The sequence below is a fragment of the Haliaeetus albicilla genome, chromosome 31, assembly GCF_947461875.1.
Source record: "Haliaeetus albicilla chromosome 31, bHalAlb1.1, whole genome shotgun sequence".
Taxonomy (NCBI): Eukaryota; Metazoa; Chordata; class Aves; order Accipitriformes; family Accipitridae; genus Haliaeetus; species Haliaeetus albicilla.
This window is the reverse complement of record NC_091513.1, coordinates 3425123-3450142: the sequence shown is the minus strand read 5'-3', so window position 1 is coordinate 3450142 and position 25020 is coordinate 3425123.

Sequence of the window (25020 nt, the reverse complement as noted above, 5' to 3'; positions counted from 1 at the left end):
AATAAAGTAGCCATTTTGCATGATCTATTACTTGTCGTGTCCGTCTCCACTGCGACACCATGAAAACCAGTTCTGCAGGAAAAAATACCTCTGGGAGCTCCTGAGCTCCTCTGGCTTTAAGGGCTTAAACCCACAGCCAGCAGGGAGCAAGCCATGCTGTCAGCTACTTTTCTACACCTTGGTTTCTAATACACAGCACTGTCTGCTTCGCTCCCTTGTGGAGCCATGGAGCAGACTGGCAGGTGTCCAGCACAGGTTACTGGAGCCCAGGGCTTGCAGCAAACCAGGGAACACACAAAACTGACAGCGCTGGTGCACCTCAAGGACTTCATATCCAGTTTGCTCTGTACATAAGTTAAAACATTGGGGCGGTTTGGTTTGGTTTGGTATGGTTTGGTTTATGTTGGTTTGTTTGGGCTTTTTTTTTTTTCTTTTTATCTGCTACATCATCTCTCTCCCTCTTAGAGCAAAAAAAATGCAAACTATTCCATCGCTTACTCATGTATTTTCATGCCCTTCCAGTACTCTCTTTTTTAACACTTGCCTAGCAGTCTGGGTCAGGTCTTGAGACAGACAGGGCCTGACTCCTTCCAAATATGTCTCTAGTAAACCTTGCGATTCACAGGGACACTCTACATTCAGCACAGGAGGCACTGGAGCATGCTACTCCTCAGGGAAGAGCATCCAGGTTGGGCTTCAGAATTGAAAGCAACATGACTGTGGCAATCAAGGGACCGCAGAAAGGCAGATTGTATGCGCAAGAGGTTGTCCCTGAGCGCAAGCCAGTTCAGCTGGTTTTGCTGTAGAGCCTGGATGGAGATCAGCACCTCCAGAGCATAGCTCTCCTCACCTTCAGGTAAGTGGAATGAATTGTCCTTTGGAGGTACTGCCTTGCTCCCTTAAGTAAGAAGAAAGCGTAGACAATTTGCTTCTTCACGCGAGGTGAAATGAATTCCAACCAAAGCCAGTTGGCACAATCACCCAGGAGATCTGTGGCAGAGTGAAAAACTGAGCTTGGGTTTCTCATTCATCCTCTTTGAGATCACTGTTTGGGGCAACAAAAATACAGTCACGCAAAGGTGGTCGCTACTGTGAATCTTATGGCTCTGCTAGGGCTTTAGAACGGGGTTTCTTGCAGGTCCCCTCAAACAAAGATCCCTTGTGGACTCACAGTCTTTTTTATAGACCTGGCTGTGCTGCTTGGCTGACTCATTAGGGATTTTAATATTTCTCCTTACACTTCCAGATGTTTTCTCTCATGGTAGAATATGCATTTCCCTAAGAGCAGAGGCCAGGGAGTCATCACATTCTCACACCTAGAACCTACCACTGAGAAAAAGTTACTAGTTACCAAACTGGAAAATAAATTCTAAGATAACTTGCCCATGCCTTTTAGTAACCCCTGCAGAATTAGGGAAAGGAACAATTAGGTGGAGAGAGCAGGTTGTCAGGGAAAAGGGTCAGGAAAAGCAATTGGAGAAGAGGGAAACCTGAAGGGAATTTCATGGTTTATTACTGTCATATGCTGAATAATAACTCATCCTGTGGCCAATGTCACAGCTTTGGTTTTATTTTTTTTCTAACCAATGTCCCGCAGATGATTCACGTGTAAACATGGTATCTGGCACAGTCCCACGGGCAGGCAGTTTTACGGTATCTTTGCTACTGATGGCTGAGAGAGACTCTGGCTGACTTTACATTTAGATACTTCCAAGCCTTGCATTGATCCATCTGGCAAATATCTTCATTTCCTCTTTACCATAATTACTTCACGGTTTTACCTTTCTTGCCTCAGAGAACATTACATCATTTTGTCCGATACTTTGTTAGATGTGCCTTTGCTCCAAATCAGTGTCCACCTTAGAGCTGTACCCTAGCGAAGGACTCACACCCCCTTGCACTCATGGGAAAGGGACAGCAAAAAGGCCATTTTAGATCACTCAGTCCCTATGCTAGGAACCAACACTAACATCTCCTGCAGTGAGCTATTTTGCTCATTTTGTCCAGTTGAAGTCTCAGTACTTTATTCTTATGGAAATGAATAGGAAAAATGCTACATTTGAGGAAACGTTTTCAATGGCTGATTCTCACTAAGGGTATAACACTCAGAATATGCATGTGCCTACCCTGAATGCATAGAAACAAACTTCTACAAGAAAAGGCTGTGACTATGCAACCATGCACACGCTATTATGTACCAAAGGCGGCTCTGGCCAAATTTGTCCTCAGTCAAAAAGCATTCAAGCTTTCTCACCACAGTCTTGAAAGGAGTAACACTGATTGACAAAGAGGGCTCAGAACTATCTGAGGGACAAACCCCAAGCAGCTTTACTGACAAAGTCAGTATTGCATTCAACAAAGCATTCCCAAAGCTCTACTCCAATACAGGCTTAAGGAGCTAAACATTTTCCAGATGTCTTTTTAATCCTGTACTTGATGGTAAAGGGCTTGCACTAAACATACTCTTTACAATGCTCGTTGTAAATCGTACAAGAAAAAAAATACAGGTACCAGTGTAAAATGCAGCTCAGTCAAGCGATGGTCCTCCTAGCACACGTGCAGATCTACTTGCCTTAGGCAATGTCTTATCACAGACTGCCTGAGCAACCTTGCACCAAATGCTTTGAAAGCCTGTGCCTCGGTTTCCTCACTTGGGGCTGTAAGGTAACAATACTGCCCTGTTGCACAAGCCTCTCTGCATTTGGGAAGTGGCACAGAGACCACTGCTGCTGGAAACCTTGCAAAACTCAAGACTATTGGCTCTAGGAATACTGCTGGTTTGCATTAGCAAAGTATTTATTAATAACCACTGTCACGGCAATCAAATACTGTCCACAGCAGCTTCCGTGGTTCTCCACAAACAATGACAAGCCCTCACAAAACTTCTCTCTTAATCCAAGGGCCAGACTGCCTGCTCTGGTGACTCAGTTTCTTACTGTTTCTGCCTTCAAGAGCTGCAGCACTGATTAGATTGCTTGGAGCAGCCCATGTTCAGCAGTTTAATGGGTACCAGCCCAGACAGACTAATGGATCTGGAGACCAGGAAACAGCAGGAAGGTGAGCCGAGTGGAGAATACTGAGGCTTTTAAGGCAGAAAAGTAGCAGCTAGACATGGGGTAGCTGACTCACAGAGCCTTGGTGGAGACAGTTCTCCTCGCTGATCATCCTCAGTCATTCATCACACTGCGACACGCCCATGAAAAGTGGTCACTTCTAGAAACAACTTGCAAAATGCAAAGCAGAGCTGGAAAGGGCTCCTGGCGCTCAGGGCCAGACACACAGCCAGGGGAATTATTGTAGAGGCTGAGCTCACAGGCTTTTCCTTCTCCTAAAGAAGTGGGTTTCCATTCCTGATGCCTCGTATCACCACCTTGGAGATGTCAGCGCCTCAGGGAAACCAAATGTCCTTGCTCCATCCAGCATGATCCATCTTGCTGGCTCTGAGAGGTCCAGACAAGGAATACCTGCTGCTCCTTCTCAAAACCACCAGACCCTAATAAACAAGGTCTGCCACGGAGAAAAAGGTCTTGGATTCAGTCCTGTGCAGGTTTTTAGCCCCCTCCATCCTGCAGATGTTTCTGCTGGCTTCATGCCCCCACCATGGGAGTTCACCTAATGTTGCCAGTGCTGCAGTCTCCTACTGCCTTGCTGCAGGTTCCTTCAGTGGAAAGCAGCTGAGGCTTGGGACAAAAGCTAGCGAGTAGTTTGCATCTAGTAGTAGTTTGCATCTCATACAGTGTCCTCAGACCTTCAAAATGCACAGGAAGAGCTTCAGCAGATCATACGTTTGTCCCAGTCCTTTAGCTGCTTTGAACTTCACTAAAGGAAGCCATTAAGGAAGTCATACCGACCAACTGAAATTTCTGCTCTGCCCTCTGGTCAGTCCCCTGTTTTGAAATTATACCAACATTTCTTGATGTATGACAGCCTACAAGCATTTTTTAATACTGAATTGTAAATAATGCCAAGCCAAAAATTCAGAGCTAGAAACGTCAGTTTGTCTCTTTCAAACGTCCTCCCGGCTTGCCTAAGTACTGGAGGAATCTCAAGCAAACATGTGATGCCTCAGACCACGTCTTTGTTGTGTTAGTTTGGCAAGTTGGCTAGGGAAGATGGCGCTGAGATGCAACACAGATCTGTGTTGTATTATACCATCACGACCTCATAGAAAGACACAGAAAAGGAGGTACAGGCGACTGTGGGTGTAGCTTTGACCAGCTAGACAACAACTAAGGCATGAGTTCACTTCTACAAAGTAACAACATGTCATTTAAAAGTGCCTACTGGAGTAAAGTTTTCCTTTCTTGCATTTTCATCACTATTATATTTAGCAGACTATACCACAAGGTAGGCTTCAAAACTGAGACCCTTTGGGTTTAAAAGGATAAATTTACGCAAAGGGTTTTTGTACTGTCATCTCAGGAATGGATCCAGATTCCTCCACCCATTCTTCCAGCATTCATGTCCCACAGGCAGAAAACACCTATCATTACCACTCTACTGTTAATGTAGCAAGTGACACCCAAGTAAAAAGGAAGACGCTAACTCAAGTATGTGGGAATATTTCTAATTTTAGCAAATTCACTCTGCCTATCGGAAAATCAACCCCGGAATTTCAGTTGCGCACAGCGTTCTTTATCTCCTTCCGTTCGTTCATGCTAACATTAACAGGCTGTATTTAAGAGAAAAGCTATTAACTTAGACAAATCTTTAAGTTGACAGCTTACTTAGCTGTATTTAGGAATACATGAACTAAGCTACAACCATGCTGTTTTAGAAGAAGGTACCTTTCATCTTCCTGGGTAAAAAAAACATTATATACGAAGACATTCTATGTAAATTTTATTTAATGGATATATCCTTTCAGCATTTTTTTTTTAATATAATGACACCATTTCTTCAGCTAGAGAAAACAGGGAATTGCAGAACTACAAGAAATGGATTCCTGAGGATGACAGGGAGGTAAGTATTTTGTTAGCGAGTTATTGATGGTTTTATTTGCTTTTTTCTTATTTAATCTAGTGATGACTTTCCCCTTTGCCTGTTCTCCGCCAGGATTCACTCTAACAGCTGGTGACCAGGCAATCACACTCACTCAGTAAGTTATCAAATACCAGGGGTCTTCGTTTGCATAGCCATGTTAATCTGGTGTTCACAGCACATCCTTCGGTTCACTTTTAATAAATAAATCCCACAAAGAAAATAGCAGAGGGGAAGGAAGGTTGCTGTGCTGCTTTCCAAAGCAAGCAGTAGCTCAAGCAGCCTCAGAAGGGATGGTTCTGCCCCCTCTACTGAACAGAACAGCATCCTCCTCCTTGAGCACTACTGCTGCTTTCACGAATAGGCCCTCTGAAATAAGGTGCTCAGTGTAAGGGTGAAGAAATCAAGCCCCAAATCAGTTTACTGCTGGGCCAGTTCCTGGCTTTGCATTTCCCACGACAGTCAAAAGGAAAATGCATTCCTGCACTCTAGAGACAACAGTTTTGATTTTCAGGCAAACTTTTTTCTCCTGTACCACCAGACCCTGGAGCCTCATGCATGGTTAGACTTTTTCTAACCTTGACGCATCACTGCTATTGCAAAAGCTCCAACAAATTCCTTTTGCTCTCTGTTCAAGGAAAGTTTCACCAATCTCCAGGAGAAGAAAACAGCAGCCCCAGTTTAAATCCAGCCTGCGCTTTCTCTGCACAGACAGTATGAAAGAAAAAACAAGAGGTGAAATGTAAGCCCAAGTACCGCTGGTTTCCTAACCGACTAAAAGCACGAAGACCCCATCCTTGAAACAACACAGTAAATGACCCTGTGACAACAAGCACAATCCCACAGAGGTCACCATATGCAGAAACACATCCTTCTTTCCCCAGCACCTTTTCCCTTGGCCCCCTCCAAACGCTGTCCGTGCGGGCTCCAGCTGTCTCCTACCTCTGAAGCACCTTCTGCCACAGCAGCAATGTTCTTCTGCAGAGTTCGACACCTCTGTCACCCCAACCTTAATCACAGGATAAATAAAGGGCCTGACAAAGTCTACAATGGGTCCATCTTTCTCAGCCTTGTCCTCTTTTTTAAGCTGCGGGGCTCTTTTCTGAATGACATTTTTCTAAGTACAGCTGGTAGATGAGTGTTGGAAATCGGTGCCAGGAGCTGGGGCTGGAAGAGAAGACAGGATTCTTGAGCTGGAAGGCGCGGGGGCCTGGGAGGCGGCAGAAGAGGGGCTCTGCAGCAGGGCGAGGGGCTCTGCAGCGAGGGGCTGCCAAACAGGGCGAGGCGCAAAGACGCCTGCGATGACGACTCACTGGGCAAGTCTGTATTAGCGACTATAGTCTCCGTTATCACTCCCCTTCCACCTTCTGGAAGGAGCGGGGCGGGAAGATTCTCCCTGTGGGAAGCAGTCTGGGACAGGACGTGGGGGAGACGTGGGGTTTGCAGAAGGGCTCTGAGCGAGCAGCAGAGGCTGCCGAGGCAGTGGTGCATCAGGAGCTCGGGGCAACAGGGGCAAGGCCTTGCCCTCCGTGCTGTGCCCCCACACTTACATCTGGACACCTGTGGCCAGGGCTACACTTGGGGCTGGAGTACGCAGGCAGGAGCCCTGCTGCCACCTCACCCCCTGCTTACACACCTACCCCACGCACAGCACTGCTGCCTCCTTCTCCTTACCAAGGAAGCAACAGCCATAAGCTACCTCTCCAGCACGTGCAAGCAGGGCAGTACACTTTGAGACGCGTTGCCTCTAAAAACATCCCAGACAAAACAGATGCCAAGAGCGACAGTGTAACTCTCTGCCTCCAAAGAAGCGGGGTACTGCTCAGACTGTCCACTGCACACAGAGAGAGCGCTTTCCACCAGCCGTACCAACACACCCTCACCAGGTATTGCCTGTTGATTAATTACTTGCACTAGCAGATCTTCCCCACTGTCGACTTTCGGAATGTTGGGCCATTATGGGACTTGGATTCCTCCCATTACGAGGCAACAGCATCTTTTTAAAGAAATAAAAAGAGCACTGCTAAATGGGTACAACTACCTCTTATATTACTAGAGTTACCACAGAACGCATCGTTGGTAGAATTCCACTCAGTCTGGTCGACTTACTCTGCCGATGATTTTTTGAGCCCTTACATCTTACCAGTTTGCTGAAAAGGCAGGGGGTTTTTTGGACAAAAGCCCAAATAAAATACTTCGCAGTCCATGTCATTCTCGGCCTTCCTATGTTCCTATATGTCTCCTTCTCTAAAGCGGATAAATAAATCATGCATTTGGTTTTCAAGTAATGCTATCAAATGCCAGACAGACATCATCTAACCCAAGAACCCATTAACTGACCCAAGCTTTGCTCCCCACGAGACCAAATGTTTTAAAATGCATTTAAATCTTGAGTCTGTTATCAAAACTGTAACATAAATACCTATGTATATATCTCATCCCTTCTGCTCTGAACAGGACCAGGGAAAAACTGAAAAAACTTAATTCCAAGAACTTACTCCAGAGCTGTCTTGTGGCTCAACAGGCTGATTCACAGGTCAAAGAAACTCGCAACGAAATCGCACCAGAGCTACTTTCATTCTCCGTTTCCCAAGAAAGAGTATTGCAGTTATGTTTGCCAATATTCACCGTTTACACCAATTAACCAAACTTCCCTATTATTTATAACTTCTTGGGGTACGGTTTCATCGCTTTTACACATATGCCCCTCTGCCTCGCACTAGAACCATGGATCCTACTTGAGGGTGCTCACAGAGTACAGTACAATTTCGCCTTAGTACACTTAGAAATATCTTTGTGAATGATATTTCACAGCCTGCTCTTGCACGTCCCCTTCAGTTAGCAAAACATCATTGATACGCTCTACGTATCTGTATTCCTAAAGTTGTCCTCTTTATGTAAAACTGATTTTAAGTCAAGCTGTTATGCAGCTGTTCCATAATTAAATTGCATACCATAAAAGCTGATGTAGAAAGTATTACCACGTTGCAGAAGGTAAATATTCATAGATTAAGCTTGTTCTCCTTAGCTTGAGAAACTAGGCAAGTTAGAGATCAGGACTTCTAAAATTAATCAAAACCTTGGCAGATGTATTAACAAAAATAAAGCTCAGTGTTTCAAAGAAAATAAAAAGAGTCTGCTTCAGTTCAAGCTCTGCTAAAATTACCTGATGGATAGGTGCCTAACGTGCATCCTGTGCCAGACACCCTGTATGCACAGAGACCTTTCTTATACACTTTCTTCATTACCTGCATTGCTTATCAATATTCACTCGTTCATACAGGCATACTCATTTAAAGCAACTTATCTTAGTAGGGCTATTTTCATCACAGCTTGCTTTGAATACCGTCTCATTGGCAACATCAACTGGTCAACCCTTAGGTATACGTAGGATTCCCACAGGTACCCGCACATACAGAATCTGGCATTCCTGAGACAATGCCTGTGCAAAGGCTAACGAGGTGGGTAAAACAGTCTCATCTGGTGCATCCAGGATGGGTGCTGCATCCTCTATCCACAGCGTAGACAAACACAGGACTAAGATGCACCCGATACAGTGAATTTACTGGGTGAGAAGGGAGAAAGCGGAAGAGGATTTGCCTTCTGAAACTGGACAGTACTCTTCTCAAGAGCAAGAGCTGCCGCTTTTATTAACTGTTTTCAAAAATCTGCAGCTAAGAGGACTCCTTTGAGCTGAGTACTTAACAGTCCTTCTCCACTTGGACATACTTGACAAATGCAAGTGTCTTGCCCCTTAGGGTGTGTTTTGGCTTGATGAGGGTTTTGTTTGTTTCTCCAGAAGAAATTACCAGGGAGTAGTAAATGTCAGCAGCTCTTCAAGTATGCTTGGGTGTTTCTGCATGGTTTGTAGCCCTGCCTCCAAAGGAAAAACACATGCACACAGTTTAGCATTGAAAATACTTCACACTGTACTGATGGCTTTTTTTCTTCTGAATCTCAGTTCGTAATTGTTGGAAGCAAGTTTTCTAGTCATAAACTTAGCTGAGCTATTGGAAAAACCTGCTGTATATTATCTTTACACTGCTATCCACCAGCATGGAACTTACTGTCCTGTAACTACATACCTCAGATTATAAAATACATATGCATGTGTTCATTTCAAATGATCGGTTATTTATGTCATAGCTGAAGAAACATATCTCAACATGAGAAAACAAGGATACACCTACTCACTCAACTGCAAGTTGTAAGCTTCACTGCAACACACCTTATAGTTTTAGTTTCTTTCCAGAGGTGAAGATGACAACAGAAAGGCTAGAGTCCAATGCTGCTTTCGCCTACCCTGAATGTTATTTCAAGTTATTGCTCTGTGATTAATACAAAGCTTACACAGTGATACGGCTTGAAAGGCTGACCATCTTTCACACACTCTGCAGAGTGTGAGGTTTTGTACATGAATCATAGAGAAATGGGAATCAGCCCAGGTAGATCAGTGATTTGTCTGTCACACATACAACAAAGTGTTAAGAGGTTAATCTGCAATTTGTTTCATTTTTATCCTTACATCTCCACCACTGGTAAGCCAGTTGGGTGAGATCCTTCATTTCTGTAATTCCAACTGTTTTACACTCTACTCAGTATTTCCATCTCTAAACATGGGCCCACTCAAAACAAACAACTGATTTCAGGTTTTAAAAACACTTTTTTAGTTTTAAAACATCTCTAAGTTTTACAGCAGTCCAGTTGTATGTGCAACTCCAAAACATCCCTCGCCTGTAAATCCACCAGTCTGATGCTCATTTACATCATAGGTCTTTCACCGAGCACAATGTTCCTGAGGTGGGTACAATGCAATATGTGCCAGCGTAGACTCTTTTCCATTACCAGGGAAGGTAAAAAGATGTTTTAATATCACTGAACATTCAGGCTGGATGGAAAAAACACACAAGCAGAAAAAGCCGATTTCAAAAATGCCGAGGCATATCCTTTCATTGCCCACATGGAAAAAACCCATAGACCACGTATGGCTATGGAGATCTCTTCCTCCACCCCACTACTGCCTAAAAGGACAACGGGCAGATTTTTCACACTGCTTGGGACCCACAAAGATCTATAATTTGCTATTATGTTTCTGCATGCAGCCTCTGCATTCTGCGGGAGCAAAGAAATGCTCCTGCTGCCTTGCAGCCCTGCCACTCCACAACTCCCAGGACACCTCAGAGCTCTGCACATCCACATCGGTTCTCCTTGGGTGGACATTCCCAGAGGAATTATGCTGCTGTGAGCACGCAAAGCCGCGTAATCCAAGCCACTTGAAGGAGACACAAAACAATTGTACAATTTCTCCTTAATAAACAGTCCCTCTGGACACAGAAGTCACAGACTCTCTCTGCTCGGCAGCACGTGGGATAACTGCGCATCAGTCACATCCTACATTTTCTCCATGTTGTTTCTTTCTTTTGCGGTACTTGCAGATATCCACTGGGGAATATGGTAATCCCAGAACACTGCTGCCTCCATGCTACACGGTTTCACCATTCATCAACATTAGCTGTGTTCATGCATGATGAAGTACTGGCTTATTTGTACAGGAAGGAAAGACAAAGTAGGAAGTTTGTGTACTAACATTTTACCTGCCCTGGCTTTGACACACCACACCCTGCCCTCTTCTAGAACCACGGTAACGAAAAAAAGCTATACAAAAATGACACGTACTCCCTGCTTCTAGTCTGCTTTCTTTTCCCCACCATCAAATCCCTTCTCAGAGATATGAGAAGACAAGCAATGCAGACAGCACCTGGAAGGTTACCTTACTGCTGTTCCAGCAAATTATATGGCTGGCTGCCTCTGGAAAACGTTTGGGGAGCTGCATCAACATGCAAGGAACCTCAAAAGGAGGAGGGAATTTTTGACTGCTCTAATTGTCACTCTGTCCTGAAATTGAGACCTCCAGCACAGCAAAGACCTCTGACACCAAACAAAATCAGCAATGAACAACAACCAAGATGGTTTCCCACACAAACCTCAGTCCCGCCCTTGGCAAACTGCAGGTAATTTGCTTAGAGAAGACATTTTCTTAAGCTGTCAACTGGGCAACAAAATTGCCATCAAGGAAAAAACAAATGCAACAGTATCTCCATGCAGATGCCAAAAAGAGAGCACTAGGTTGTCTCTAGGAGAAGAACCAAGAGAGACGCTGCAGACTAGGTTCATTCAGTAAAATCAGATGACAGCATCTGACTTCTCCTTTATCAGTCTGATACGCACCTACTTACTCCTAACTTACAGCGGACAGAGTAAATATGGTTTAAGAATTACTGGTTCTCAAATTTCACTTATATTCTTAAAAGTACAGGACTTCGGGCATAAATCTGCCACACAGGCATGCCTGTTTCCCCTCTGTATTCAATCTAAAAGCAGCCTTTATTGAAATGATCATAAATTACACACTGACATTTGGCAGCCTTTGTTAAAAACAGAAACCTACCTCTTTTATACCCCCCCCCCCCACCCTCATAAACTATTACATTCTCCTGGATCACCTTATTAGTACTCATCTATTAATAGCAGACTCCACAAACTCCTCACTCCTCAATTAATGTTGCTCAGCCAAACATCCCATGCTTGAAAGGCCTCAGGATGACTACGGAAACCTCTCTGTTGCAGGAACTAACAACCTTGAAAGATACCTTAACGAGGCCAAGAAGATCTCCTCAAGTTTATTAAAAAAAAAAAGTTGTGCTAGCTCGTCCAAATGCTTGCATGAATTTGGACCAGTTTCTGTCAAACTTCCCCTTGTTCTTGTGTGCCTAGGAGTCACTCTTAGATTTTAACCCAGCCACCTTTGCACACAGGATTTGTTCAGAATTGTAAGTTTCCACTAAAATGCAGAAAAAGCTGCATTGAAAGCTAAAGTTATTTCCATCTTCCATACAGACCGGTACGCTTGTAGAAAAAGCTCCACTGTCCAGAAGGCTGTTGACCACAGCCTTCGTTTGCAGCTTCAACTGCAGCCAATCCAGATCACTGAAGGTGAGGACAAACACTCTGAATTGGACTCACAACATCATAAAAAGTCAGGGTAGTAAGTCAAGCACATGCCAAATAATTTACTTTTTACATATATGACTTCATCCTCCACAAGGATGAATCAGCTCAGCAGCAATCTCCTACTAGTGGCAAAATACAAGACTAATACATAGCAGTAGGTATCTTGCAAGTGCCACCAAAATGTGAAACACAAATATAGGCAACTTGCTGTATACAACTGATCACAGACTCTGGCATCTGAATAACAGGAAGGTGAGCTGGAAGCTCTATGTGTTACACCACCCGCACAATTCTCCCACCAACAGGGCTCCTCTCTTGCCTGAGAACGGTAAATTCACACCGGGCTACTGCAAAACTATTGCCAACAATTGAAATGAGAAAAGGTTGTGGTATTTCATTAGGAATTTTAAAAAATGCCATCCATTAAATATAAACTGTCAGGACTTCATTCTTTCTGTCTCAGTGTTGTTCATTGAACCCTTCTTTGCTTTCTTGAATAATAGCCATGAATTTTGGGAAGGGTGCAGAGAGGATTACTTAAAGTATAGTGAGGGCTGTGTCCCGTGCCAGAAGCTTTAAAAAAAAAAAATAAAAAGAAGAAGAAAAGAGAACTGTGGCAAATGGAAAGAACGACAACTTCAAATCTGCAAGCGCACAAGTGATCAACAAATGCTGGTTGATAGCCTAACGTGGTGAGTAAAGCAATCACAGTACGCCTGCTTCTGCCATGACAAGGGCCAAATGAGAGAACAACCATCAGCCAGGTGTCATGGGCAAGCCATCACTTCTGCACAAAATTAAAGTACAATGGAAACAGGCTGAAGAAAGAGAAATGCACAGAATGACAGTGTGGAAAGATGCCCCTCTGCCTTACTTCAGATGTTCATCTAGAGGAAGGGAAGGAAGAAAACAACAGCTATTCTATTCATGATTTCCTGCTGCTGCATGAGTGCCTGAACTGGCAGGATAACATCTTCTTCCACCCAGGTGTGCCAGAAAGGGAATGCTGCACACATCAGTTACTGAATGAAATTAAATAGATGCAAGTAAGAAGTTCATAAACTGATCTCTAAATCACTGCCATTTTGTGGATAGGCAAGGTCAGAGTCTCCATCCCTGTATTTCGTCTCATCTACAGGCTTGGAGTCCATTTGACTCTCACTTAAAAGTTATTCCTGATTTCACTCTTGAACTGAACAACGGGGAAACAAAAACGGACTTCTTGCATCCCTAGCCCCATGGTTACTTGCAACGAATGGTAAAAGGATGGTCACAGTGCACGTTTTTAGGATTTTATCTGCCATTTGACAACACTTCCAGTTACCCACTGGTCAGATAAACACTAACATTAGACACTGCGTAGAGGTCTGGCTTATCAGAGCTATCGCTCCTCTGTCATTGGGTCTTCTTGTCCACAGCTTTTGTAGAGCCACAGCAAAACAGCCCTCTTCTCTCCCGTTGCATATACATAATGGGCAGCTACACTCATCAGCTAGTCACAGACCTGTGGCACATGAAAGAGGAGCTGGGCATGACCTTCAGCATCAAAATCACCCGCCTCCACGCTCAGAGCGGTGTGGCAGCCCGCCCCCCTCACTGAGGAGCGAGGCTCTGCAAGCCAACACAGAGAGAGGGGAATGCGCTGCCTCCTATCATGGACGCTACCCTCACACCGTCATCAGTTTTAATTGTGATTCTCCTGCAGCAGCATGAACTACTCCTATCAAAGAGGTAACGACAACAACAAAACTTTTGAAACCAACTTCCTGTATTCTACACGAGAGTGAAAAATACGTGCTTTCCTCCAAACGATGCTGCTTGGTTTTTTCTTCCTCCTCCTTTTTTCCCCCCCTTTTTGCTTAGTATTCAGCTGTGGGCTTTGCATCTCCTCAGAGATGAGCACAACATAGCGGGTTCCTCACTGGACCTGTTCATGACAAACTTCACTGCCAGTTTCTAATGCTTCTTCTAGCAGCTAAGTTTTGTCCCTCAGTATGGTTTCAGGCTTCCCACCTGGCTGAGTTGTTGCAGTGTCTTCATAGGTCTCAACCTACGATATTGCCCTGGAAGGACCAAAATTCCCACTTGCTGACACTAGAGAGGAAACTTGCAGTCTGTGACAGGCCACAAATCCTCCTCTCCTATCAGGGTAAAAAAAAGCAGGTACTTGGTACCACACGCCCTGCTTTTCCAACATATGCCACCTTTTTCAGGCTTCTCACAGAGCACAGCACTTGAAGAAGGAAGACAATCCGGGGCTGAGTTATCCTGCAGGACCACCAGCATCTCTCAGCAGGATCCTGGCCTGACATTCATGAAATGGTCCAGGGCTCTCCCTACCTACACATGCACACACACAGAAAACCATCCATCTACTCTCATTCCTCATTTTCCTTTCCATGGCATTCCCATTTTTGCTGTCACAAACTAGGTATCCCAAGGACAGTGTTGCAAGGAAGGTCCTTGGCAAAGCTGGTTCCTTACACGACTCTTTGGTAAGGACTATGACAAACCACTAAACAGGCATGTAAAAAACACAAAGCACGTGATTCTGAAAATCATGCATTACCATTTTTCTATGCATTTTTTTCCATGCTGCTTTGCAGTGTACATTTTCATATTGTGTTTTAACAGTGAGATTGATTTAATTGGCAATTGTTTATCTAATATTGCTAGTCTCCTACGTTATTACTATTTTTACAGGCATCAAAAAATGCTGATGAAAATGTTTTAAAGTTGAAAGAACACCCACAATAGAAGAAAGTTCCAAAATCACCTGAGAAATTTCCAAGGTTTACTTTCTTCCTCAGAAATACAACAAAATAATAATGATTTTCATTGCAATTTCATTTAACTGAAGTCTGTTTCCTACCTTGTGAAATGGGAAATAAGTACACCGTTATTCTCTGTGTTAACATACTACTTCCAATTAGCTGTACCTTTATATTAAGTTTAGCTATGAGACATTTACTTGCATGCTTCTAAATATACAGTTGGGTGATTTCATTTTATAATCCATGCTGCCTGGAAACTACAGAGCCAGAATTTTTTTTCTTTTTTCTTTTTTTCCCGTAAAGAAGAGTTTCATTTTAAGAATATATGACCAAGAAGAATAAAGCCGAGAAGAAGAAATTTCAGGAAATAGGTATAAAATGAACTCAGCGATCCTCTCTCAACTCTCCATTGGTTCTATTGAGATGATCTTCTCAAAGCCGCTTCGCAGGCTAAGTTGGCCATATGTCCACACTGCCTAGGCTGCAGCAAGGCACCAGCCTTTGTTCAACAAGCAGTAACGCTTTGAAAATAGGGGGCTTTTGATGCACTTTCCAGTTGGCACTCATATGTAGTTTGGATGCATCTTCTGGACGCAAGCCACCTGAAGCATCGCTAGTCAATGTACCCCTGGAGAAGAGGCATAGCCCAAAACACTGTAGTTACATGGCCAGGTCAGCACGATGCTATAGCCAGTGTGGCCCAGAAAACTAGAGGCAACGATGCCTCACCGTAACCAGTCATGATGTCATCTCAACACGGGCACCAAGCAAGGAGGTTGCTGATCAGGTAACTGCCACTGGGCTTCACAAGACTAAACTAACACCTGGGTCTTGACTGCTTACAAGTTCGGGACAGACAAAAGCCCTAAAACACGCAGAAATCGTAGACCTGATCAGCAACACTAGCGTAAATGGAATGCTTATGGCAGTCATCCCAGGAAAATGCTAAGTGCCACACAAATGGACACTATCCTCCAGTAGATGCTACACAACAGGGAACCCGTGGACATGCCCAGCCCAGCCAAGGATGGCCTTCTGTCAGAAAGCGACTGTTAGTTTCATCGCTAAGTCGAGGACAAGCCAGATGGCTGTAGTTTCACACACCTGCACGCTCCAATGCTGACATTGAACAGGCTGGTGCCAAGCGAGGAAGGCCACAAGGTAATGCGAGTTTAGTGCAGGCAGAGGATGATGACCACCACCCTCTCCTCCTGGACTGGGCAGCTCATCCCAGACCTGGCACTACTCCAGACTTTCTGCCAGCTCAGTTAGCCCACAGCCCAGTCCTGCAAATCCAGTCCTACCAAGGGATGCTGGTGTCACTCTGCCAGAAACAGCCTGAGGTGACAGGCCTTGGTTCAGTAAGAATCGCAAAAAAAAACAAACCCAAAAACAACAACAACAACAACAAAAAAATCACACAAAATCTCACGATGCAACAACATAAAACTGGCACAGGAGCTAGACCCCTGCATGTGAACCAGCTGGTTATCCATGACCACGAGGAGGTCACCGCAGGTCACCTCAGCTCTCTTACCTGCAGCTCTGGCTGTCCCTCACAAAACAGCTGAACCCCTCCTGCCTTTCCTGTCTTGTTAGTAACATCCCACTGAAAAACAATCCCTCCGTGGTCACCAGAGAACAGCCAAGGAGGACACGGGGCAGAGCCACTTACAAAGGTAACAGTGAGGTGGCCCTGGGGTCCGCATGGTTACAGAGAAGTCAAGTATGGCACAAATGCTCTCCAAGACTAGGCAGACCCTAGTCAGGTGCTGTGGAATAGCAAGGATCCCTCGCAGCACTCAGCCTTTCTGTACTGGGGATGTCAAACAGCATGAACATGGGTGCAGTTGTCTAGCCAGAGCTACAGCCATGGGGACTTACTCTACAAATTGCACATACTTGGCCCTCAAAAGCCAGCATTTTGTCTCAGAGTTCAACAAAGCCACTGTTTATCTCAATCTGGTCACATAGCAAACCTGTTTCTTTCACCTCCTCTCCACAAAATATCTCCTGTTCAAAAAAAAAAAAAACCACCACAGATGGTCGCTGTTCATGCTACCCATCCGAAATTTTGAGTCAAGTTAGCTTTTGGTGCTTTGTTTCTATCACCAGAGTCCTTGAAATTCCCACAGAAGTATGAAGGCACTCAGAAGAGAACAGAGAACTGGTTGATTGATTACCTTGCTCTCCATCTGAATTGCACTCCATTAGCTAATGCCATTCAGCTTGTGACATCTTAGTTGCCTTAGGCATATACTGGTACAGCCCTGCTAAAGGCAGGTACTCTGATAAAACTGCACGGATAAAACTGGCAGAGAATCTGCTCTCACATCTGAGGCCATGCCTGGGCCAACAAAACCAAACAAAAATAGAGAATTTTAGAAGCCAGCTACTGAAAGGATTTAACAGGTAGTTCCCAAGAAAGTGTCTGTGGACAGAGGAGTGTCACTAAGATGACTTCACCTTTGACAAGACAAAGGAAAAGTAGAATCACATTTTGCACATCAATAGACACACAAATTCAGCAATTGAAAGATTAATGAGAGAACGGGCTTATTTGCTTTCCTATCACTTTGTCTTATCTCAGGGCTGGAGGAAATACACTAGAAAATTTCCCATGTAGTATTTTAGGCCAAGTTCTCTGTTGACATCAACATTAGTAGAGAGTACTGGTTACAAATAGATGCCACCTTAGTCTAGTATCTCTGCAAAGATCAAAATTTAAGCAGTATTTCTTAAGACCTAGAGAAAGCTCAGCAGGACCCCCAGAAATGCTTCTGCAGAAGCAACAAGCAGCAACCTCTGCGACCAGGCTTTGATTCAAAACAGATCAAAGCATTTGGCTGACCCTGGAAATAAACTAATGCTTTCTAAGGCTACAGATAATCTCACTAAGACCATTACCCAACTCACAATGAACTGATAAAAAAGTTTTCACTGCTTCTCTATGGAAGTTGTCTCTGTCATTTGCACTTCCCCTCCCTCCTTAGAGGAAACTTGTTCAGACAAATTTAAATTACACTTGCGGACCTGTATTAGTATCTCGTCACATGAGTTTCTTCTTTCCTATCATCTGAGCTGTGAACTCAGTGCCACTTCTTTTCCAGGACTGGGAGATGAAGCTTGCCTTTTAATAAACTTCTCTATGGAACACTCAACTCACAAAACACTCCGTTTACAGAGGAAAAAAGTTAAAATATGTTATCCTGGTTTGTCTCAAACACAGATGGGGAAACGCTCCAGAGAAAAATCCCAGCTGTCAATCTGCACTGCAGACCTCTACTTCGTACTGATGTTAGAGGGAGTTCCACCCAGCAGATGTGTGCAGACAATGCAACAAAAATCTGCAATGCAGACAACAGATCCGCAATGCAGATCAGACGCTAGGATTTTACTCACAGGGTGATAATTCAGCTTCGCTGTTCCCACTACAGAATCACAGAAATGCTGAGGCTGGAGGGGGCCTCTGGAGATCAGCTAGTCCAACCCCCTTGCTCAAAGCAGCGTCAGCTACAGCAGGTTGCCCAGGACTCTGTCCCATCATGTTCTGAATATCTCCAAGGATGGAGATTCCACAACTTCTCTGGACAACCTCTGCCAGGGTCTGGCTACCCCTCCCAGTAAAAAAAACCCCAAAACCAAAAAAAATCCAACCCAAAAACCATTTAAGAAAAAAAAAAAAAAGAGCTGCTTCTTATGTTTGAATGGTATTTCCTGAATTTCCATTTTTGCCCTCTGCCTCTTGGCCTATCACTGGGCACTACTGAGAAGAGCCTGGCCCCATCTTGTGTGCTCCCTTCCGTCAGGTATTTATATTGATAAGCTTCCCCCAAGCCTTCTCGCCTCCAGCCTGAGCAGTCCCAGCTCTCCTGGCCTCCCCTTCTATGTCAGATGCTCCAGTCTCTTCATCTTCTTCATGATCCTTTGCTGGACTCTTTCCACTATGTCCCTGTCTCTCTTGCACTGCAGAATCCAGAACTGGACCCAGCACTCCACATGTGGCCTCACCAGTGCTGAGCAGAGCAGAAGATGGACCTGCTGGTGACGCTCTTCCTAATGCCACCCAGGATGCTGTTGGCCGCCGCCTTTGCTGCAAGGTCACATTGCCAGCTCATGGTCTAAGTTGTTGTCCACCAGGACACCAAGCTTCTTCTCAGCAAAGCTGCTTTCCAGTCAGTCAGCCCCCAGCACATACTGGGGCGTGGGGTTTTTCCCTGCCGCGGAGCAGGACTTTGTGCCTCCCCTTGCTGAACTGCATGAGGTTCCTCTCAGCCCAGTTCTCCAGCCTGTGGAGGTCCCTCTGGATGGCAACACGCCCACCAGGTCTACCAATCACACCCCCTCTTTTGGGGGGGTGTGTGTGTGTGTGTTCATCTACAAACTTGCTGAGGGTGTGCTGTGCCCCATCATCCAGGTCATTAATGTTAAACAGCACAAACCACAGTTGTATAGGCCATAACACAGCCATGCTGGGGCACGGGCGACCGGGGCGGAAACCGATCTGTGCAAAATAGATTGAATCAATTTCTGCTATTATAAAATTTTCACTCACTATTGTACCGCTGCTTCAAAAAGAATGACATATAGAAGATGACAAATCTGAGTTTAACCTCAATTCAGAAAAAAATGAAATGAGTTTGGAAAAAAGAGAGCAATACTGCTGATATTCTGCTGCAGCACAAAACTAAGGAGCCTGTATTCTGTTGATACCAACCAGCAGGTTTTGTAAGAAATTAAGACACTTTTGCTAGCAGAAGAGCTGATGTATCAGGAGAACACAATTATTTACATTACATAATGAATTATAAAGCAGAAAAGCACTAAGCACATTTTTTTTTTCTGAGAACTAATGCAATGAGCAAACACACAAAGCCCAAGCAACACAAAGAAAACCTACATGTCAGCTCATGGCTTGCCAACACCATCCTCAGGTGCTCAGAAAGTGCCTTGGCTACATTAGAATCAGCATTAAAGCAGTGGAGAAAAAAGGTCAACAGTTAAAGGCCATACTGATTCCAAGTCTGCAAGCTTCACGGAGTTTTTGTGAAAGCCAGCGGGCATTCCACAGACGGGAATTTGCGGTATCTAGCCCAGGCCACTTTGACTAACACATCATTCAACAGCATCGCTCATGATTCATCAAAAACACTCTGCCAAGTTTAGCAGACTTCTAACATTAATCCACAAAGAGGCACCTTTCAGTGCACGAGCACTGCTTTGAAATACCAAGCCACACACTCACCTGCGGTAAATCAGTATAACTCCACAGAAGTCAACTGAGTTTTATGCCAATTTACACCAATTTTGGCCCACCCCATTTACACTACTACACTCTCTCATTCTTTTACTCAAGTACTGCAGACATTGCAGGTAATCACATTAGAAGCAACTTTAAAACTCTTTAGGAAGCAAAGAAACTCTCACAAGGAGGTACAGTGCCAGAAGAGGAATCCAACTTTCTCAACATCTTCAGAATGAATCTGAGTATTACTTTATTTGAGTAATACTGTTTGGAATTAGGGCAGACTTAATTGTAACTGCTACAAGCAGCCGGTAGGATAACAAGCATCTTTTTGATTCAGGAGCAGATACTACTGGTGACAATTACATGACAAAAATCAGTCTTGAGGTTCCAAGTACTGCAAAGAGAAATGTTACCACCTTCTTAGAAACTCCAACTACAGATGCTCACACTGATCTAAATGCTGCTTGCGCACATCATTTAAGAGGAAGCAAAAGAAGCTTCTGAGAGCTTTCCTGTTTACAAGAAATGCTCTTCAGTAGCTCTCATTTAAAAGAAACACAACTTCAGGTCTAGCCCTTTCTCAGCTGAGCTGAGGGAAAAGTTGCTCTGACAAGGAACTGCAAGAGCTCACATGAAAGAAGAGACAGATCAAAGCTACATACATAACAGAAGGAAGCCCTGGGCACAAATGGGGACCCAAAGCCCACATTCCTGGGTCAATTGCCACACCTCAGAATAAAGGCCTTTCCACCAAAACAAGATACAAGATTGCTCTTTGCCAGAGGACTGGTGCTGCACTGACAGCAAATTTAAACTACAGGCCTGGTTTCAAAACAACCAGAGTCAATTTATGAAGTTTAAATCCATTTATAAAGTTCACGTGGAAACCAGCTAACACATGATAGCTTTAGCAGTCTTGCTGTGAACACTTAGTGGATTCAGATCCAAAAATTATTACAACTACAAATAAATGTCCCAATCCGCAAACTACAGGCACAGCGGCTCTGACATCAGCATGTCCTGAGTACTCAGATAGATAGTGTGATAATTTCCAAATCAGACCTTTCTATTACATAAAAGAGTTTCTAGAAGTTGCCAGTTGGCAGCCTAACAGGCAAAAACCAGATAAAGAACAGCCATTAGCAAGTTAGGTGGGTAAGGGGTGTTGACACTTCACGGCAGCTTACCTACACCTTGCTATCTATCTGCAAAGGCACTGCTAGGCTGGGCTTTAGAATTTCTGGCAAAAGAATCTCCAGCAAAATACAGCAGTTACCAAAAATCATTCTGCATGGGGAGGCAAACCAGACAAAACCTTCATCAGAAAGCACAGGGTCAAAAGAGAGAAACACAGAGCAGGGGGTGCAAACAGGGGACTCCCAGCAACCCATAGCTGGGAGTCATAGCATTCCTGGGGGAATCAACAATTCAATCCATTGGATGCATGACACCTGCAACAGCTATGGGGATTTCCAATGTGTCCCAGGGAAAGGTTTAGCATAGATTCTCTCTTGGGTTTCATCAAAAAAACAAATCTCAAATTGATCTTTCAAGCCATAAATGGCTAGTGTTTTCCCAAGACGGAACACAGTTTTCTCTCCAGATCTGATTGTCATACTCAATTAACTGGAGCTAAGTATCCCTTTTTCCTCCTCCTTCAAAGCTCTTCACACGAAGAAGAAACGCAGGACGTTAGCAAAGATTAAGCTCTTATCCATCAGCCTTAAGACTATTTTGGGTCATTGCATGATTGCTATTGTTGTTATTCCCTTCAAAATATTCCTGAACTCTTACTTGCAGGTTTTATGGTCTCAAAACCAAACCAAATCTGTCCTTGATTGGATTGGATCTGGAGAATGTTTTACCACATCCTTTAGGAAAGCATCACAGTACAATGTACCACGTAACTTCATTGCCATCAGCCAGCCATTTAAAAGCAGATGAAACTGTATAGGAATTTCCTTTGGAGTGCCTTCTTAAGGCTTCTTGCTTATGCAAATTAAAGAACTCAAAGCTTCAGCAATTCATCAAAGACACTTAGCTCAGCTCATCACACTCTCTCCGACTGCCAAGACTAAGAAAGCCACTATCCCATTTTCTCATTGGGAATCAAAGATACACCATGACAGCCTTAATTCAATAACAGGATGAGCAACTTATGGACCACAGGACATGCACAGACTGCCAGGACAATAAATCTCTTCCAGAGCCCACATTCCCCTCCTCCCAACTGCCCTTCAAGGGCAAGCTGCAGGCTGGAGGAATAGGCCAGGTGGCCACCAGCCCCTTTCCAGTGCTATTCTGCCTGAAAACCCAGCTGCTCCTCCCCATTAGGTGACACGCCAGGACACTCAGTTCACATCAGGAAACCCTCCACCTCTGCATGTGCACAGAAAGACCACGCTGGGTGTCACCACATGCCAAGAGGCCAGGGGGTCATGGCATAGAATTAACCCGAATAAGATATGTGGTCCACTCCACCAGGGTGATTACACACGATTTATAGCGTAACAGTAGTGACAAGAGTACCTTTCATTAGCAGCACTTCGAGTACTCAAAGCTGCAGCACAAGCTGTGACTGGTTTCTTAGGCACTTGTGCTTTACATGTTCCCTACCTTCCCCACAGCAACACATTCTCTGATCTGCTGTCTCTCCTGCTGCTCTGCTCTCCTTGGGCTTTTCCTCCAAATAGCGCCCTGCCTGCTTGTGTGGTCACATATGGCGCCTCGTTCACAGCTACAGATGTGCTGATTACATAGAGAGGATGTTAGCACTGCTCAGCCAGACAGCAACTCTGGGAAGTCAGCTTCTCTCTCTCCTATCCATTCCTTCACCGGGACCCTTTCTTATCCTACCATCAGTTTTCACAAAGCAGAGAGGAACTAAATGCCTGTCCTGGTTTCAGCTGGGATAGAGTTAACTGTCTTCCTAGTAGCTGGTACAGTGCTAGGTTTTGAGTTCAGTATGCAAAGAACCTTGGTAACACTGATGTTTGCAGTTGTTCCTAAGTAGCATTTAGACTATAGTCAAGGATTTTTCAGCTTCTCATGCCCAGCCAGCGAGAAAGCTGGAGGGGCACAAGAAGTTGGCACAGGACACAGCCAGGGCACCTGACCCAAACTGGCCAACAGGCTATTCCATACCATGCGACGTCCCATCTAGTATAGGAACTGGGGAGGGAAATCGCTGCTCGGGGACTAGCTGGGTGTCGATCGGTGGGTGGTGAGCGATTGCACTGCGCATCATTTGTACATTCCAATCCTTTTATTATTGCTGTTGTCATTTTATTAGTGTTATCATTATCATTATTAGTCTCTTCCTTTCTGTTCTAGTAAACCGTTCTTATCTCAACCCACGAGTTTTACTTCTTTTCCCAATTTTCTCCCCCATCCCACTGGAGGGGGGGGCGGGGAGTGAGTGAGCGGCTGCGTGGTGCTTAGTTGCTGGCTGGGGTTAAACCACAACAATACCTTTGAGATGTCTACCATTCTGTTAAGCTACTGATCAAGTTCAGCTATGCTTAAGAACTTAACGGGAAGGCTGACTGAGAGATATACAGCAATTTCCTTTGGAAAAGGATAGCCAGTTTTCCTTAGGAAACCAGGCTAAAAATTATGTCAACAGGAATTGCAAGGCATCCCAGTTTGATATTAGTATGTAGAGGCTTTTCATCGCTCATGGTGGAGACAACTAAATAGTGCATTCTTAAACACTTCCTTATCAGAATAAAGGCTATCCTTAAATTAGTGTCTTTTCCTATATGTAACTCCCTGATCATATACAGTTTCTTCTGAAAAGGAAGGAAGACTGGGCTAGCAACTTCGGTAAGCCAAGCAACTAAGCACAGACCCAGGAACAGCCTTGTATACCCACAGGAGCGCCGCACGGACATTTGAGACTCACGGGGTTGGAGAGGTATGTAGCGTTTGCCACATATCAAGGTGCCACGATTAGATCACTGATCACCCCCAGACCAGGGAAAGAGACAGATAACACACACAGTGTGAGCGCCAACTTCCGCCTTTTATTGCGCAGTCAATTCCTTTTATACTAACAAGGGTAGGCGGGATTACAGATACATCATAAGGCTGCGACTAACCCTCTAACTTTCCGTGACATCACGAGATCTTCCGAACGCCAAACCCTACAGAGGTATACCACCATCTGGATTTAAAAATATGTTTGTCCTCTGTGTGTGGTGGGGGTACCGTAGTCCATGTCAAGGACTGGGGGTGATCTGCATGCTTACAAAGACAGACCTGGAAGCCTTGCACAACTGCAAAACAAATGCTCAGAGTTTATTATGGTACCAGATTCACGTGACGTATGTCAGGCGGAGAAGGGTGGTCAAGGAGAGGCATGGGGCAGTCCTCAAAGCAGGACTTCTTTACTACCAGGACTTTGTTTAGCCATGGAGCTTCAGCTCAAACTCTCATTCCCATTTTGGAAGTGGATTTCTTCCCTGCCTTTCCGAGGCACAGCTCTGTTAGGACACCCACAGGCCGTCTGAATTTCTCAACTTGGGTCTTTTCATGTGTCTCATATTTACAGGGACAGAATCTCTGGCTTTGCTTGCCATCAATAATACATCTATCGTATGAAGAACAAGAAGACTGGGACACCAAAAAAAACCCCAACCCAAAAGACAGAGAAGTCCATTTCTCTTTCAACTGCCTGAAAAAACACTTTCCTCCTGCACCCCTGTGCATATACCCAAAGAGAGAGAGAATGCAGCCTTTGAACAGTAACTGGGATAAATCTTTCTCCTCTGATCATTCCCCCTCTGACTCACAAGTCTCAATCTACCAAGAAAATAGTGCACAGCTCTCACAAAGCATGACATGCACCTAGAAGGGAGGCACAATTAAAAGAAGAGACAAGACAGACAAATGATATGGGAGCCATTTCCTTCATGAACAGAACACTTTTCCCTTCTTATTCGTCATAATGACTACCAATAAATAACAGGAAGAAGCAACAGGTTTGAATACAACACCGATGAATTT